The 19,499-nt window shown below is 45.4% G+C and overlaps 1 long non-coding RNA gene across 1 annotated transcript in view; it reads right to left on the bottom strand.

Annotated features, from left to right (window-relative positions):
* LOC141218804 (uncharacterized) overlaps positions 1-19,499 on the bottom strand; it is a 146,456-nt gene that overhangs the window by 99,462 nt on the left and 27,495 nt on the right. The gene's annotated exons all lie outside the window — the stretch shown is intronic.

Genomic DNA, 19,499 nt, shown 5'->3' with positions numbered 1-19,499 from the left:
AAATCTTTTTTTCAATATATTGTTTAGTTACTATAGGTATGATTGAATGACTAAATACCCCTCACACTCAAGGGAATTATATTATATAGTGTATGATCATCTTTATTACTCACATATTTTAGAAACCAGAATATTCTGACCGGGGACTGTATCTGGTATTGAAGGTAAGCCCCCTAAAAATATTGGACTGTTGCTTTAACATCAGGCACAATCCGCAGACCAAAGAGGAAGCTGACTTCTTTTCTAAACTCAGACAACCCCCTTTATGGTGGTTTTATAGGATTAGAGAAACAGCTATTTAAAAAATTGCCATGCTTTGCAACTATGTCTCTTCAAGGTTCCAATGAATCAGCAATGTCTTTTTCATCTTGTGTGATCTCTTTAAAATATTAATAGCAGACCTACATTATCGATCACATGATAGTAAGAAGCAGAGGTAGCTAAATATCAGGCTACGTACTCCCACAGACATGGCATCACTTGTAAATGTGGTTAAGGACCAATGTAAGTTCTAAGCAGATTATGTGCTTACAGACATGGATGCAATGAAAATTGATCTGTATTTAGCCAGTAAGGATAACTTTACAAGTTGAGGATTTGATGTAGAATCCAGGCTAAAATATGCAATAAATCTGCACTCCATTGTTGCAAGTCAATGCCGTTACCACAATCCCTTCACATGCAGAGGAATTTTCCAACATGGTGGTGTTTTCTTATATTCTAGTACCATTTTGGTTTTCACAGCTGTTGTCATCAATGTCCCATCGCTACTTTAGATCCCAAAGAGATGTCTAGCTCTTTGTCAGAAAAATAGCGCTGCATGGATCACTCTTTCCTGTCAGAGTGAGTGACCAAGGCTCATGATGGAGCTTCTAGTAGATGTGGACAAGGCTATATACTCTTCTTAAAAGTGTGTACCCTATAAGCAATACACTTCAAATAGTTACAAGGTCAATTTGTTAGACTAGATATTCATTTAGTAGAAGCATGGCTTCAGATAGCTGTGTAAGCATTATGACGAGGGGCAACACCCCGAAACACCATGTCTGCAAATTGAGATTCTGTTTTGGCTTTTATCCTAAATCATATGACTAGGCTTGTTAAAGGGTCGATTATTGACTTTTAGTAAAATTGCTACTTCCAATAGGTGGCACTAGAGTTCTCGTCCTCTTTGAAGGGGAAATTTGCATATTTAACTTCCCAGAGGAGCATGCGTGGCATATAATTCTCCTCACTCTGACATGCCAGGCCTGGCATGTCAGTCTCCACCAGGAGAAATGCTACCCCTTCGATCCGAGGGATATAAGGAAATGCCACTGTGTCTCCACAACCATTATGCATACTGGTAGTGTGCTGAACAGTATAATCCTAGTCCTTTTTAGGCTGTCTGTACCCACACGGTTGTTTTAGTAGGGAGTCACACAGCTGCAGTTCTACAGGGTGGGCCATTTATATGGATACACCTAAATTAAATGGGAATGGTTGGTGATATCAACTTCCTGTTTGTGGCACATTAGTATATGGGAGGGGGAAAACTTTTCCAGATAGGTGGTGACCATGGCGGCCATTTAGAAGTCTGCCATTTTGGATCCAATTTTATTTTTTTCAATGGGAAGAGGGTGATACGACACAAACGTATTGAGAATTTCATAAGAAAAACAATAGTGTGCTTTGTTTTAACGTAACTTTATTCTTTCATGAGTTATTTACAAGTTTATGACCACTAATAAAATGTGTTCAAAGTGCTGCCCATTGTGTTGGATTGTCAATGCAACCCTCTTCTCCCACTCTTGCCACACTGATAGCAACACCGCAGAAGAAATGCTAGCACAGGCTTCCAGTATCCGTTGTTTCAGATGCTGCACATCTTGTATCTTGATGATATGGTGTGGTATATGGGGTACAAAGATAGTGGGGCCATTCTTCATCAATGGAAACCTCAATGCCACTAGATATCTGAAATTGCTACATGATGATGTGTTGCCCTTTTATGCACTGAAGATGGCACGTTCCCTGAGTTTTTCCAACAAGATGGTGCACCACCACATTATGGGTGTCAGGTCCGAGCATTCCTACAGGAAAAATTTCCTGGAAATTGGATTGGTCGTCATGGGCCAGATGAATGGCCACAAGGTATCCCTATCTGACCCCCCTAGACTTTTATCTTTGGGGGCATCTGAAGGCAATTGTCTATGATGTGAAGATACGAGATGTGCAGCATCTGAAACAACGGATACTGGAAGCCTGTGCTAGCATTTCTTCTGCGGTATTGCTATCAGTGTGGCAAGAGTGGGAGAAGAGGGTTGCATTGACAATCCAACACAATGGGCAGCACTTTGCTCCATTTTTCAACCATGCTTTAACAGGTGAAGCACATCTACTGCTAAAGAACCGGCAGCCTGGATTTATTTTTCAATCTAACCCTGGGTCATTTGCAGTTGGTGGCCAGTTTATGAGAATGTCCTAAAGATATGTTTCTTTTTTGAGCTACAACAGTTTTTTTTCTTAAGACTTCTAGAAGTGTGTAAGAAAAGACCAAACTTTTGTTCTATACATGAAGGAGAGGTGATGGGTCTGAATGGACATCCCACTGCTGGGACCCCGACCCATCATGAGAACAGGGGGGAGGTCTTGTGGACACCATTTGTATGTGGAGTGAAAGTTCACATGCTGAGAACCGTTGTTCAGTCTGTAGGACTGATGGAGTGCTGTACTCTGCTGCCTCCAACAGTCCCATATATTTTAAACAGAGTGGGGAGTGGTCACTGGCAAGTGGGAATCCTTGTGGTGGAAATCCTAGTGATCACTTATCCTTTGTATAAGTATTAAATGTCTAGTTTATAAAAAAAAACAAAAAACTCAACAACATTGTAGTAAAAACTATTATCCAAAGTTTTTACAAAGAAATTATATTCATTCTGCTGAAAAGCTTGTTGCTTATGAATGTTACATAATAGTGAAAGGTCAGCTAGTTGCCATACGTAGAAGCTTTGTTTCTTCTATGGTTCTTACGTTGCATGTAGGAAAAAAGTAAAAAGCTAAGAAGCACAAAGCCTACAACTCCTTTATCTCTTCCAAGGTTTACATTTTTCTGGGTCTTTCATGGAACATGACCACTGCTGCAGTGTGCCTTATACTATAGTTCCATAATGGAAAAGACGTGAGAGCAGTATGTTTTGGATGAACTCCGATGCCTTATGTCTGCTTGGTGTTTCAGATCTAGTATATGACGTAGATAAGTATAGTTCTTCAGACTGTTACCCAGGCCAATTACAGAGCAGGCCATTTCTTTGGCTTTAGCTTTGAAACCTTTAGGTATAAAATGCGAATTGTACAATATTTCATAGAAGAGTAGTATTTATAGGACACATTTACCATCAACAGGATTCATGGTTTCCATAATGGGGTCCAGCAGTATCTGCTTTCTCCATAAATGTTTTTTGGGACTTGTATGCCAGGTATTAGACATGCTGCTAGCTCCTCTTGTATTTCTGGTTAACCAATGAAGCGCTGTGACTTATGGAACTTGTAGTGTATGTGTGTCCTGTCTGTCTGATGAGATATACTGTATATCAGGGTGTTTTATTACATAATATATGTCATCATCTGTTACTTGTATATTTCTCATAAACCTTGCCAAATTTTCCATGGCTATAGCAGGAGACGTCTACATGAATAACCATACTAGCTGAGATAAATACCGTATAAGTTATAGAAGTAATTAAATATTAACATTAGGAGGGGATCTTCATCAATGAAAGTTAGAAGCTAGAGGCACTCTGTTCAGCAGAATTAGAAATCTTTATAATGTATTTTTGTACCCAATCCTTCCAATGCTGTTTTATTATCCATACCTTATGTTAAGAATTTACAGGTCATTTGGTAATAAAAAGCATACATGCAAATATCCTGTAAAAATTTTCAATATCATTAAAGAAGCACTCCTCCCATCAAAGTTTTTATCCTCTTAATATATTGCAATCATATTATATAGCACGGTGTACTTACAATTGCTCGTTTTTCTTTTCTACCGAGTTAATACTTCGCTTTTCTCTGCTCTATGTAGAAACAAGAAGTTTCTTTTTCCTTACATAAATCATTCTCCTCTTCAATTTCTGACCCAGCTGCTCCCTCCTCCGCCTGTCAGGGACTTTTGCAGTGACTTATGACTCACACAGGGAAAATAGCCTTCCTGTTGCTACATATATTGAAAAGAGAAGAATTAACTTGGTAGGAAGGCAAAATGAATGAGCAATTGTAAGTACAGAGTGTCATACAATATGATTACAATATATTAAGGGGGTATAAAGTTTAATGATTTAATAATTTATGCTTTAATAATTAATTTTTACCTAAAACTAAAAATAGGTACCATATTAGTAAATGAGAAGAAACAGATCAGTTATAAAATGTAACTTTTTTGATTTTTTTTTTCTCTTTATGAAAAAAATGTGCATTATTTTATCAAGTTTAAGAAGTCATTTGTACAAAAGTGACAGCAGAAAGTGCAGACATTTTTGATGTTATTTTTTTGTTTTCTATAATATTATTACCTTTTTCTATTAATATAAGTGTTGTGACAATGGGCTGAGAATTCACATAATACCTCATTCACACATCACTATTTTGCATCAGTGTTTTGTGTGCCAAAACCAGGAGTGTCTCCAAAACTCAGAACACCTGTCAATCTTTCAATTAGTTTTTCTCTGTAAGTTCCGCTCCTAGTTTTGGCACACAAACACTGATGAAAAATACTGACATGTGAATGAGGCCTTAAAGGCTGCACTTTCTGAAGCTGATTTTTCATAAATGGCCGCCACAACAAAACATTCCAATATCTCTGGAGGTAAATCAAACAGAACTACCAAACTTTAGCTTCTTTTCTAACCTCTGATTTATGCTATAGGATTTTAGAATTTAGATGGAAATCCTATTTCCTATACATTTTTGCTATACAAATATGCTTTCCTCACCATAATTTTTTTTTCCTATGATCATACCGAAATTCACGGATTGAAAACTCAGCATCTTCTGAAATGTTCAAAATGATGGTATATATCTTGTATTTTATCTGTTTATTGCTATATTTTAACATCTAATGATTACAAAACATGTTTTATTATTACATGTATAACTAATAATCGTTCTGAGAGCAAAGGGTGATAAACCAATCCACATTGCACCCTAATAATACAGTAACATACTGAATATCCTTGTATGTTGTCACATACATGTCTTGGTTTCCAAAGCAATGGCCTACGGAATAGACAGTTACATGATATTACAAGTGCTAAATGTTGCTGCTTTAACAGCTCCTATGGGAGAGGATTTTTTTTTATTACCCCCAACACTATGTAGGATTATCTCTAATAGCCTTAGAATAAAACTGAGATTGGTACTGACTATATAGCTTTCCATCTTCCATGCAAAAGGTTTGAATTTATTTATCATTTTACGTTTTCATTGCTTTTAACTGCTGTATTACAAAGGACAATGATGTCACAAACCCTCACAGTAAATCCTGAGCCAAAACTGTCACTGGTTTCCACTGACAGCTTCCTAGCCCTTCACAATGCCAGTCTGCCTATTGGAACCGTCTGTGTGTTTTCATTTCCATGTTGTTTTATTTGTACTTATGTTGGTTATCTGGGTTATTAATGTTGCTTGCATCAATTTGAATTGTAACTTTCAATAATTCCTGCAATAAAAAGAAAAATCCTTTTTTGTGTCAGTCAAATACTTATTATTTTTTAGATATTTAGCAAAGTACTAGCCAACAAACTCATTTTAAGATCTTTGCATGTTTTATGAGACAAAAAGCTAATTGCTGATGCTACAAAAGTAGGCGGGGGCATTTTTGTCCACTGTAGTAATAATGTTTTAAATACCTATTAAGCTGCTTTAAAATTTCCAGTTCTCCGCCTCCTTCTCCCAAATCTATAGTTATTTTGTCCCCCCATAGCATATCGCTAGCACATTGCCATTACTTAAATGGGTATTCCCACCTCCAAGATCCTATCCCAATATGTACAAGGTGTAATAATATTAGCAAATACCTCCAATTAGAAATGTACACTGTGTGCAGAATTATTAGGCAAGTTGTATTTTAGAGGATTATTTTTATTATTGATCAACAACTATGTTCTCAATCAACCCAAAAGACTCAAATATCCAATATCATAATATTCTTGGAAGTTTGAGTGTTTTTTTTTTTTTAGATTTGGCTATCTTAGGAGGATATTTGTTTGTGCAGGTAACTATTACTGTGCAGAATTATTAGGCAACTTAATAAAAACCAAATATAATCCCATCTCACTTATTTATTTTCACCAGGTAAACCAATATCAGTGCACAAAATTTAGAAATAAACATTTCTGACATGCAAAAACAAAAACCTCAAAAAATAGTGATCAGTATAGACACCTTTCTTTATGATGACACTCAACAGCCTTCCATCCATAGATTCTGTCAGTTGCTTGATCTGTTTTCGATCAACATTGCGTGCAGCAGCCACCACAGCCTCCCAGACACTGTTCCGAGAGGTGTACTGTTTTCCCTCCCTGTAGATCTCACATTTTATGATGGCCCACAGGTTCTCTATGGGGTTCAGATCAGGTGAACAAGGGGGCCATGCCATTATTTTTTCTTCTTTTAGACCTTTACTGGCCAGCCACACTGTGGAGTAGTTGGATGCATGTGATTGTCCTGCATGAAAATCATGTTTTTCTTGAACGATACCAACTTCTTCCTGTACCACTGTTTGAAGAAGTTGTCTTCCAGAAACTGGCAGTAGGTCTGGGAGTTGAGCTTCACTCCATCCTCAACCCGAAAAGGTCCCACGAGTTCATCTTTGATGATGCCAGCCCATACCCGTACCCCACCTCCACCTTGCTGGCGTCTGAGTCGGAGTGGAGCTCTCTGCCCTTTACTGATCCAGCCTATGGCCCATCCATCTGGCCCATCAAGAGTCACTCATTTCATCAGTCCATAAAACCTTTGAAAAATCAGTCTTAGGCTGTGTGCCCACGATGCGTTTTTTAAGCGTTTCCGCAGCGGCAAGAACGCTGCAGAAACGCTTAAAAAATGCATGGTAGAAGGCCTGCCATGTTCCCCAATGATAATCCGCATGTGCTGTGCACATACTGTGGAAATTTCCGCTGCGGGTTATCATTGCAGGAAAAAAACGCAGCACTACCAATTATTTCGCGGAAGCGCTGCGTTTTCGCCGCCATTGGAACGCTTGGATTCCGCATCCCTGCATCTGTACATGCGGAATCCAAGCGTTTCAATGTGCGGATGGTACCCGGGTGTGGAGGACAGGAGACTCTCCTCCGGACCCGGGTACCATAGAACCTGTAAAAAAAAAAAGAATAAAAAATAAAGATTATATTTACCTTCTGATGGCCCCCGGTCTCCTTGTCTTCGCTTGCCATCAGCTCGCGGTGGACTGAAGGACCTGCGCTGACGTCATTTAGTCATATGACGGCAGGTCCTTCAGTGTTGTGTACCGCGAGCTGCCGGCAAGGGAGGACTGAGCGAAGCAAGACTCCGGGGGCCATCGGAAGGTAAGTATAGATTTATTTTTTGACATTCTTTGGGGTCACACTATGTAAATCCATGCCGTTTGCTAAAATCGCTTGGAAAGCGCTTGTCAACCCGCAGGCGGAAATGCATGTGAAGAACGCTTCACATCCGCATGTCCCTGGCAGGAAAAACGCATGTACAATCCACATGCGTTTTTTCTGCCAGGGAGATGCAGAAACGCTCAGGAAAAATTCCGGAGCATTTCTGCATCGTGGGCACATGACTAAATGACGTCATGGCAGGTCCTTTTAGACCATCGCGAGCCGGAGAAAAGACCGGGAGCTATCAGAAGGCGAGTATAATGTATCTTTTGATTTTAATTATTTTTTTTTTACAGGTACCATGGGTCTGGATGAGAGTCTCCTCTTCTCCAGACCCGGCTACCATTCGCACATTGAATCGCTTAATATCCGCATGTGCACATGTAGTCATGCGGCTATTAAGCGATTCAATACAAGTCAATGGCGGCGAAAACGCCACGTTTACGCAAAATAATTGTTAGTGCTGCAGATTTTTCCGCAATGATAATCCGCAGCGGAAATTTCCGCAGCATGTGCATAGCACATGCGGATTATCATTGGGGAACATTGCAGACCTTCTACCAAGCGTTTTTAAGCGTTTCTGCAGCGGAATTGCCGCTGCGGAAATGCTTAAACGCATAGTGGGCACACAGCCTTATAGCTACTGTCACATTAAACATTAGTTTATATAAAATAAAGGCAATCTCTGCTTCACTGGTAAATGCTTCATCAATCCAATAAGTATCCAGAAAAATAAACTGATACACACAAGAAGTGAGAAAGGTTTTTAAAACCAAACACAAGCTATAGAACCTGACCTCTTTTGAGCGAACAGTTAGGCTATAACAAGAACACACTGTATATGATAGGGCAAGTCCCTCAAAAATAAGTCACCTGAGATATGTGGTCATGGATGATATGCAGCAATAATGGGTACAACTAGGTCATTGTGTTACTATATGTACCAGCCTATCAAAACTAAAAAGCATAGGGGCTAGGAAGAGGAAAAAGGCGCTATATAGGCATAAAAGTACACACATTTTCAGAATACAGTCCTATATTGTACTGACCCTAAACTTGACCATAAATAGTATCTCTCGCTTGTTGTGGAGGTTGACACCCTAAATGAAGTAATCTGGTGCTCTGCTACATTACAGATTAGTGGAGCTATATGGGGCCACATTGTAACCTGTAGGGCACAAGTATAAGAAAGTTACAGAAAATTCAACTGGTTCTCACTTTTTGCGACTTGCTTGTCATGGTACCTTGTGGGTCGCAGTGCAACCCAATTCACTTGCACTATGCTGTGATGTAGCCGTAGCATACAATCTTTTCCCGTGTCACGGTCAAAGTCGCTGTACAGACCCAGCTTTTTGTGGACGCCTATGGGATTGATTTTAATATGAAATAATAAAGAGTATATTTTAAAGGTATTGTCTCAAGTTCATAAATAGGTAAAATTGCAAAGTGCTTGTAAAAACAAGAAACTTTGCAATTTACCCCTTCTTAAAAATCCTTTCCATTCTCAAGAATATTGGGATATTTAATTATAGTTTTCTGAAGGCCAGGCTACCGGTCAGCCTGCAGTCCCAGCCTCGCTGGCTACAAAGGCAAGGAGTGTGTGGCACAAGCCGGCTCTATGCATTACTGCCTACTCATGCCGCTCTGGAGGTGGCTGGATTGCTTCCGTGCCCCTGTGCTGCTGCCATGCTGCAGAGACAAAGTAGACTTTGCTGACAGCCTGGGAGAGTACTACGCCTAGCAAAGAAGGAAGTCGGGGCCTGAAGAGGTGAGGCAACTCCTTTTATTGGTATTTCTTTCCATTTTTGGGGGGGTGTATTTTGGCTCCTTGGACATTTTGTAACCGATTCGCAGTGTGTATTTTCATTTCATTGATGGTGATGAAAAAAAAAAAAAGAAACAAAATAAACAAAGAAATAATGCAAAACTTGCACTGCGGTAACATTGCTTTTTAGTCTTAGGCTGCGTGCACACGATGCGTTTTTCATGCGTTTATGCTGCGGAATTTCCACAGCGGAAACGCATAAAAAACGCATGGTAATCCGCACCCCATGGTCCCCAATGGCATTCCGCAATGTCAATGCACGTGCTGCGGATTTTTCCGCAGCGTTTCTGCAGTGATCATAAATCCGCAGCATGTTCATTAATTTTGCGGAAGCGCCGCCATTGACTTGCATTGAGACGCATAGAATGCGCGTCTGTACATTTGTACAAGCGGATTCTATGCGTCTCTATGTACGGATGGTACCCAGTTCTGGAGGAGAGAAGACTCTCATCCAGACCTGGGTACCATTGTACCTGTAAAAAAAAGAATAAAATAAAAAATAAAGTTTATATTCACCTCTCCGGCGGCTTCTCTCTGCATGCCATACATGAATATATAAGAAATATTGTATCTAGACTAATGTCACTTAGAAAAATGAAGGTTTTTTGCGCATAATTTGGCCAATTTATGTGTGCCCATCAACCGCGACAAGGTCACCTTCGTATGATGGGAAACTACGCTACGCTACCACTGGATATGCCACTCTTGGGGCTGTAAGCCTGTATGGACAATATGTCTCTGCTTGGGCTTTTAACCTACAATGTATGGGCTGGTAGAGCTAGTTAAAACCACCTGTGACTGAATGGGAGGGACACATGGTCAGAAAAAAGGCTGTCAAACTTCTAATAGTGTGAACACGTACCTGCTGCAATACTCCAGGAGCGGGATCCCAAAAATGATTAATAGAAAAAAAAAGAGAGGGGTCGCTCACTGGTCTATTCGGGTGCTCTGAAGAAAAGAGTAATCTAAATTGCAAAAAGAACTTCGGCACTCCATACATGGAAATATAAGAAATATTGTATCTAGACTAATGTCACTTAGAAAAATGAAGGTTTTTTGCGCATAATTTGGCCAATTTATGTGTGCCCATCAACCGCGACAAGGTCACCTTCGTATGATGGGAAACTACGCTACGCTACCACTGGATATGCCACTCTTGGGCTGTAAGCCTGTATGGACAATATGTCTCTGCTTGGGCTTTTAACCTACAATGTATGGGCTGGTATTTCTATTAATCATTTTTGGGATCCTGCTCCTGGAGTATTGCAGCAGGTACGTGTTCACACTATTAGAAGTTTGACAGCCTTTTTTCTGACCATGTGTCCCTCCCATTCAGTCACAGGTGGTTTTAACTAGCTCTACCAGCCCATACATTGTAGGTTAAAAGCCCAAGCAGAGACATATTGTCCATACAGGCTTACAGCCCAAGAGTGGCATATCCAGTGGTAGCGTAGCGTAGTTTCCCATCATACGAAGGTGACCTTGTCGCGGTTGATGGGCACACATAAATTGGCCAAATTATGCGCAAAAAAACTTCATTTTTCTAAGTGACATTAGTCTAGATACAATATTTCTTATATATTCATGTATGGAGTGCCGAAGTTCTTTTTGCAATTTAGATTACTCTTTTCTTCAGAGCACCCGAATAGACCAGTGAGTGACCCCTCTCCTTTTTTTTTTTTCTATTAATCATTTTTGGGATCCCGCTCCTGGAGTATTGCAGCAGGTACGTGTTCACACTATTAGAAGTTTGACAGCCTTTTTTCTGACCATGTGTCCCTCCCATTCAGTCACAGGTGGTTTTAACTAGCTCTACCAGCCCATACATTGTAGGTTAAAAGCCCAAGCAGAGACATATTGTCCATACAGGCTTACAGCCCAAGAGTGGCATATCCAGTGGTAGCGTAGCGTAGTTTCCCATCATACGAAGGTGACCTTGTCGCGGTTGATGGGCACACATAAATTGGCCAAATTATGCGCAAAAAACCTTCATTTTTCTAAGTGACATTAGTCTAGATACAATATTTCTTATATATTCATGTATGGAGTGCCGAAGTTCTTTTTGCAATTTAGATTACTCTTTTCTTCAGAGCACCCGAATAGACCAGTGAGCGACCCCTCTCTTTTTTTTTTCTCTCTGCATGCCGGCAGCACTGAAGGACCTTCGGTGACGTCACAGTCATGTGACCGCAGGCCCTTCACCGCTGTGTGTCGCGATATGCCGGCAGCCGGGAACCAGACAGAAACAAGCGCTGCAGCACACGCCGGGGCATCGGGGGTGAGTATAGCTTTATTTTAAGCATTGTTTTACGGTCACACTATATAAATCCATGCTGTTTGCATGGATTTATATAGTGTGACCTAGTTGTCAAGCACTTTCCAAGTGATGCTAATCGCCTGGAAAGTGCTTGTCAATCTGCATGCGGAAACGCATGTGAATCCACATGTGTTCTGCAGGAAAAACGCATGTACAATCTGCACGCGTTTTTTCTGCCAGGGAGATGCAGAAATGCTGCAGAAATTTTCTGCTTCATTTCTGCATCGTGGGCACATAGCCTTAGAAGTTCGGTGCATTTTCAGCATCTCAGGGATTCCCAAATCCAGTCCTCACGGCCCCCAACAGATCATGTTTTCAGACTTTCCTTAGTATTGCACAGGTGAGAGAGACCAGTGGTAACTTTTGATGCCTTATTATTAATAATTTCATCACCTGTGCATAGTAAGGAAATCCTGAAAACTTGACGTGTTAGGGGCCGTGAAGACTGAAGTTGGGAAAAACGGCTGTATCTCATGATTCAGTAATCCCAAAAAATATGCCACAATCATAGGAAATAGAAGAGATGGGAGGAGAGGGACGGGCTAAGTGAATATATAATTTGTAATGGGTTTCTAAGCCATTTCTAAGGCCGTGCTCACACTGCATTTCTGCAGTGTTTTAGGGGGTTCTATCTGAATACCCCTAAAAATGGGACTCAAGACTGGATTCAGAGAGACTCCCAATTGGGCCATAGACCACATTGACACAAATGGAGTTTAAATGAACTTTTTTTTATTTCTGAATGTGTCTGTTTGTTCATACAGGCACAAACACAGACTAAGGGGGTTCAGATGAAACATGCGAATGCACTGCAAAAATGTAGCGTGAACATGGCCTTATGGTCCATTTACGCTGAGTGGTGCACAGCATTAAATAACCACCGGATAACAACATGTTTTCTGGTTGGCGTTCACGTAATAGCAGGCCGATCCCAGATGTGCATTGAACAATCAGTAATAGATTCACATCATTAATCAGTTCACATAGCCTGCCATTGTTCTTGTCAGGGTGACTCCTATTTACACAGAACAACGTGCTGCAGAGAACATTGATGTTTTGTGTGAACCAAAAATTAATTTCAACCAAGGAACGAGCTTTTTGTTAACTTGTTGGATAATATGCAGGATAATCATGAGCGAGCATTCCTAGGAACTATAGTTCTCAATTATCGTGCCGGGAACCTATCACCTTGCAAAACATTATTTACATGCAGATATACAGTGGTGTGAAAAAGTGTTTGCCCCCTTCCCGATTTCTTATTCTTTTGCATGTTTGTCACACTTAAATGTTTCAGATCACAAAACAAATTTAAATATTAGACAAAGATAACACAAATAAACATAAAATGCAGCTTTTAAATGAAGGTCTTTATTATTAAGGGAAAAAGAAATCCAAACCTACAGGGCACTGTGTGAAAAAGTGATTGCCCCGTAAGCCTAATAACTGGTTGGGGCACCCTTAGCAGCAACAACTGCAATCAGGTGTTTGCAATAACTGGCAATGAGTCTTTTACAACGTTCTGGAGGAATTTTGGCACACTCATCTTTGCAAAATTGTTGTAATTCAGACACATTGGAGGGTTTCCGAGCATAAACCACCTTTTTAAGGTCATGCCACATCATCTCAATCCGATTAGGATCAGGACTTCGACTAGGCCACTCCAAAGTCTTAATTTTGTTTTCCTTAAGCCATTCAGAGGTGGACTTGCTGGTGTGTTTTGGATCATTGTCCTGCTGCATAACCCAAGTGCGCTTCAGCGTGAGGTCACGGACATTCTCCTTCAGGGTTTTTTGGTAGACTTCCAGGTCCTGAAGCAGCAAAACAGCCCCAGACCATCACATGACCACCACATTTTACTGTTTGTATGATGTTCCTTTTCTGAAATGCTGTGTTACTTCTATGCCAGATGTAATGGGACATACACCTTCCAAAAAGTTCAACTTTTGTCTCGTCAGTCCTCAGAGTATTCTACCAAAAGTCTTGGCGATCATCAAGATGTTTTCTGGCACTTAGACTAGCCTTTGTTCTTTTTGCTCAGCAGTGGATTTTGTCTTGGAACTCTGCAATGCATGCTGTTTATGCCCAGTCTCTTTTTTTATAATGGAGTCATGAATATGGACCTTAACTCAGGCAAGTGAGGTCTGCAGTTCTTTGGATGTTGTTGTGGGGTCTTTTGTGACCTACTGGATGAGTAGTCGCTGCACTCTTGGGGTAATTTGGTCGGCCGGATACTCCAGCAAAGGTTCACCACTGTTCCATGTTTTCGCCATTTGTGGATAATGGCTCTCACTGTGGTTCGCTGGAGTCCCAAAGCTTTAGAAATGGCTTTATAACCTTTTCCAGACTGATAGATCTCAATTACTTTGCTTCTCATTTGTTCCTGAATTTCTTTGGATCGCAGCATGATATCTAGATGTTGAGGATCTTTTGGTCTACTTCACTTTGTCTGGCAGGTCCTATTTTAAACTATTTCTTTGTTGAGAACAGGTGTGACAGTAATCGGGCCTGGGTGTAGCTAGGGAAATTGAACTCCGCTTCCCAAAGATGTGATAAGCCACAGTTAATTTAGGAGTAAGGGGGAAGGGGCAATCACTTTTTCACACAGGGTCCTGTAGGTTTTGATTTCTTTTTCCCTTAATAATAAAGACCTTCATTTAAAAACTGAATTCTGTGTCTTCTTGGGTTACCTTTGTCTAATATTTACATTTGTTTTGTGATCTGAAACATTTAAGTGTGAAATCAGGAAGGGGGCAAACTTTTTCACACCACTGTATAGCAGATGTGCAGGTAGATAGCACTGCTGCCTGGCCCCTTACTGAGTGTGGCTAGTGGGAGAAAATTAACTTACTTCCTCATGGGAGCTGCCGCCTTTCAGTCATAGGGGTGTGCATGGAACGACTACAGTAATCGCTTACAGCAGCGTTCACTATACTGTAAGCATGTCCAAGCACATTGACTTACAAAGTTGTGCTGCAGAGTGAGCTGTCAATCAGAAACCCCAGGCATGTTTACAGTATAGTGAGCAATAACTAAAGCCACTCCCATGACTATAAACTGGCAGCTCTCGAGGGGGGACATAAGTTCATTTTCAGTAAGGTGGCTGGCCAGCTTTGGAGCACCATCTGCGGATTAACCTTACATCTGCAGGTAAATAGCATTTTCCGAGGTGACACTGAATCCTATTGAGACATGTTGTTTTAATATAGAGAAGACATGCACAAAAGCAAATCTTTTCAGGACTGCCAAAATTAGTTCAAGATCATAGGAGCCACTTCCCCTCCCCAGAAGCGCAGGCCTCTCTAACCTAAGCTGAACTACAGTAAAGCAGAGACTAACTAAATGACTATACCCAGTATTAGCATCCATGGTGTAGGGCACCAGTTCTGACATAACTGATAAGTGTGAGTACCAGCTATGTGATCCTTACCAACTGGTTCTAATGAACCTCATTGGCAGCTTCCAGGCTGTGGCATGCTACATTAAAGGCTATGGGCGTTAGGGAAAGAGCCAAGCTCTGCTTATTGTGTGGTGTGAATAAATCCAGCAAATAACACAGTTCTGATGCCATTCGGAGAAGACATGCTCCAGAGAATGCAACTCACCAGGCAAAGGTTATTGTGAGGCCAAAGCCCTAATACAAGGGCAAAGAATCCGGAGCAAAGTGTAATCTAGTAGTGGAGACAAGGGTCGTACACCACGAGTATAAATGGCCCTGAGCCAAGTAATCCTGGTCAGAAAAATAGCTGGGATGTCACCACTGTTGTCAGTTTTACTTCAGCTATGGCCTGGCTGTGTTCACACATTGTGGCCGCAGTGCGCTTTTTTTTTTTTTTTTTTTTGCCAGGTTTGCAGTAGAAACACTGTTTTTGCCGTGATATTAGTAACCGGTAGAAAATCAATAAATTTCTTACAATGATAGTGGACAAAAAACGCAATGTGGTCCACCTATGGCCAAAACAGCATGCAGCAAGCTAGGATAGAGGTCAGTACCCGAAGCTCCCGCGTGTGTGCACCCCATGAACAGGGAAGTGAATGGTGACACGCTGCTCCCTCACATTAGTGCCGGTGACACGCAGCTCCCTCACATTAGTGCCGGTGACACGCAGCTCCCTCACATTAGTGCTGGTGACACCCTGGTCCCTCACATTAGTGCTGGTGACACCCTACTCCTGCACATTAGCGCCGGTGCCACCCTGCTCCCACATTAGCGCTGGTGACACGCCGCTCCCTCACATTAGCGCAGGCGACACCCCGCTCCCTCACATTAGCGCAGGCGACACCCCGCTCCCTCACATTAGCGCAGGCGACACCCCGCTCCCTCACATTAGCGCAGGCGACACCCCGCTCCCTCACATTAGCGCAGGCGACACCCCGCTCCCTCACATTAGCGAATGTGACACCCCGCTCCCTCACATTAGCGAATGTGACACCCCGCTCCCTCACATTAGCGCAGGTGACACGCCGCTCCCTCACATTAGCGCCGGCGCGACACCCCGCTCCCTCACATTAGCGCCGGCGACACCCCGCTCCCTCACATTAGCGCCGGCGACACCCCGCTCCCTCACATTAGCGCCGGCGACACCCCGCTCCCTCACATTAGCGCCGGCGACACCCCGCTCCCTCACATTAGCGAATGTGACACCCCGCTCCCTCACATTAGCGCAGGTGACACGCCGCTCCCTCACATTAGCGCAGGTGACACGCCGCTCCCTCACATTAGCGCAGGTGACACGCCGCTCCCTCACATTAGCGCAGGTGACACGCCGCTCCCTCACATTAGCGCAGGTGACACCCCGCTCCCTCACATTAGCGAATGTGACACCCCGCTCCCTCACATTAGCGCAGGTGACACGCCGCTCCCTCACATTAGCGCAGGTGACACGCCGCTCCCTCACATTAGCGCAGGTGACACGCCGCTCCCTCACATTAGCGCAGGTGACACCCCGCTCCCTCACATTAGCGCAGGCGACACCCCGCTCCCTCACATTAGCGCAGGCGACACCCCGCTCCCTCACATTAGCGCAGGCGACACCCCGCTCCCTCACATTAGCGCAGGCGACACCCCGCTCCCTCACATTAGCGCAGGCGACACCCCGCTCCCTCACATTAGCGCAGGCGACACCCCGCTCCCTCACATTAGCGTAGGCGACACGCCGCTCCCTCACATTAGCGCAGGCGACACGCCGCTCCCTCACATTAGCGCAGGCGACACGCCGCTCCCTCACATTAGCGCAGGCGACACGCCGCTCCCTCACATTAGCGCAGGCGACACGCCGCTCCCTCACATTAGCGCAGGCGACACGCCGCTCCCTCACATTAGCGCAGGCGACACCCCGCTCCCTCACATTAGCGCAGGCGACACGCCGCTCCCTCACATTAGCGCAGGCGACACGCCGCTCCCTCACATTAGCGCAGGCGACACGCCGCTCCCTCACATTAGCGCAGGCGACACGCCGCTCCCTCACATTAGCGCAGGCGACACCCCGCTCCCTCACATTAGCGCAGGCGACACCCCGCTCCCTCACATTAGCGCAGGCGACACCCCGCTCCCTCACATTAGCGCAGGCGACACGCCGCTCCCTCACATTAGCGCAGGCGACACGCCGCTCCCTCACATTAGCGCAGGCGACACGCCGCTCCCTCACATTAGCGCAGGCGACACCCCGCTCCCTCACATTAGCGCAGGCGACACGCCGCTCCCTCACATTAGCGCAGGCGACACCCCGCTCCCTCACATTAGCGCAGGCGACACCCCGCTCCCTCACATTAGCGCAGGCGACACGCCGCTCCCTCACATTAGCGCAGGCGACACGCCGCTCCCTCACATTAGCGCAGGCGACACGCCGCTCCCTCACATTAGCGCAGGCGACACGCCGCTCCCTCACATTAGCGCAGGCGACACGCCGCTCCCTCACATTAGCGCAGGCGACACGCCGCTCCCTCACATTAGCGCAGGCGACACCCCGCTCCCTCACATTAGCGCAGGCGACACCCCGCTCCCTCACATTAGCGCAGGCGACACCCCGCTCCCTCACATTAGCGAATGTGACACCCCGCTCCCTCACATTAGCGCAGGCGACACCCCGCTCCCTCACATTAGCGCAGGCGACACGCCGCTCCCTCACATTAGCGCAGGCGACACCCCGCTCCCTCACATTAGCGCAGGCGACACGCCGCTCCCTCACATTAGCGCAGGCGACACGCCGCTCCCTCACATTAGCGCAGGCGACACGCCGCTCCCTCACATTAGCGCAGGCGACACGCCGCTCCCTCACATTAGCGCAGGCGACACGCCGCTCCCTCACATTAGCGCAGGCGACACGCCGCTCCCTCACATTAGCGCAGGCGACACGCCGCTCCCTCACATTAGCGCAGGCGACACCCCGCTCCCTCACATTAGCGCAGGCGACACGCCGCTCCCTCACATTAGCGCAGGCGACACCCCGCTCCCTCACATTAGCGCAGGCGACACGCCGCTCCCTCACATTAGCGCAGGCGACACGCCGCTCCCTCACATTAGCGCAGGCGACACGCCGCTCCCTCACATTAGCGCAGGCGACACGCCGCTCCCTCACATTAGCGCAGGCGACACGCCGCTCCCTCACATTAGCGCAGGCGACACCCCGCTCCCTCACATTAGCGCAGGCGACACCCCGCTCCCTCACATTAGCGCAGGCGACACCCCGCTCCCTCACATTAGCGAATGTGACACCCCGCTCCCTCACATTAGCGCAGGCGACACCCCGCTCCCTCACATTAGCGCAGGCGACACGCCGCTCCCTCACATTAGCGCAGGCGACACGCCGCTCCCTCACATTAGCGCAGGCGACACGCCGCTCCCTCACATTAGCGCAGGCGACACGCCGCTCCCTCACATTAGCGCAGGCGACACGCCGCTCCCTCACATTAGCGCAGGCGACACGCCGCTCCCTCACATTAGCGCAGGCGACACCCCGCTCCCTCACATTAGCGCAGGCGACACCCCGCTCCCTCACATTAGCGCAGGCGACACCCCGCTCCCTCACATTAGCGCAGGCGACACCCCGCTCCCTCACATTAGCGAATGTGACACCCCGCTCCCTCACATTAGCGCAGGCGACACCCCGCTCCCTCACATTAGCGCAGGCGACACCCCGCTCCCTCACATTAGCGCAGGCGACACGCCGCTCCCTCACATTAGCGCAGGCGACACGCCGCTCCCTCACATTAGCGCAGGCGACACGCCGCTCCCTCACATTAGCGCAGGCGACACGCCGCTCCCTCACATTAGCGCAGGCGACACGCCGCTCCCTCACATTAGCGCAGGCGACACGCCGCTCCCTCACATTAGCGCAGGCGACACGCCGCTCCCTCACATTAGCGCAGGCGACACGCCGCTCCCTCACATTAGCGCAGGCGACACGCCGCTCCCTCACATTAGCGCAGGCGACACGCCGCTCCCTCACATTAGCGCAGGCGACACCCCGCTCCCTCACATTAGCGCAGGCGACACCCCGCTCCCTCACATTAGCGCAGGCGACACCCCGCTCCCTCACATTAGCGCAGGCGACACCCCGCTCCCTCACATTAGCGCAGGCGACACCCCGCTCCCTCACATTAGCGCAGGCGACACCCCGCTCCCTCACATTAGCGCAGGCGACACCCCGCTCCCTCACATTAGCGCAGGTGACACCCCGCTCCCTCACATTACACACAGACCCCATCGCTTATGAGTATCGTGCAGACTACAGCA

Source organism: Phyllobates terribilis, unplaced genomic scaffold (assembly GCF_046119375.1).
Source record: "Phyllobates terribilis strain yellow unplaced genomic scaffold, ASM4611937v1 Scaffold_2__4_contigs__length_985480577, whole genome shotgun sequence".
NCBI lineage: Eukaryota > Metazoa > Chordata > Amphibia > Anura > Dendrobatidae > Phyllobates > Phyllobates terribilis.
Note: the sequence above shows the minus strand (reverse complement) of the source record. Positions and strands in the feature narration are given on the sequence as shown.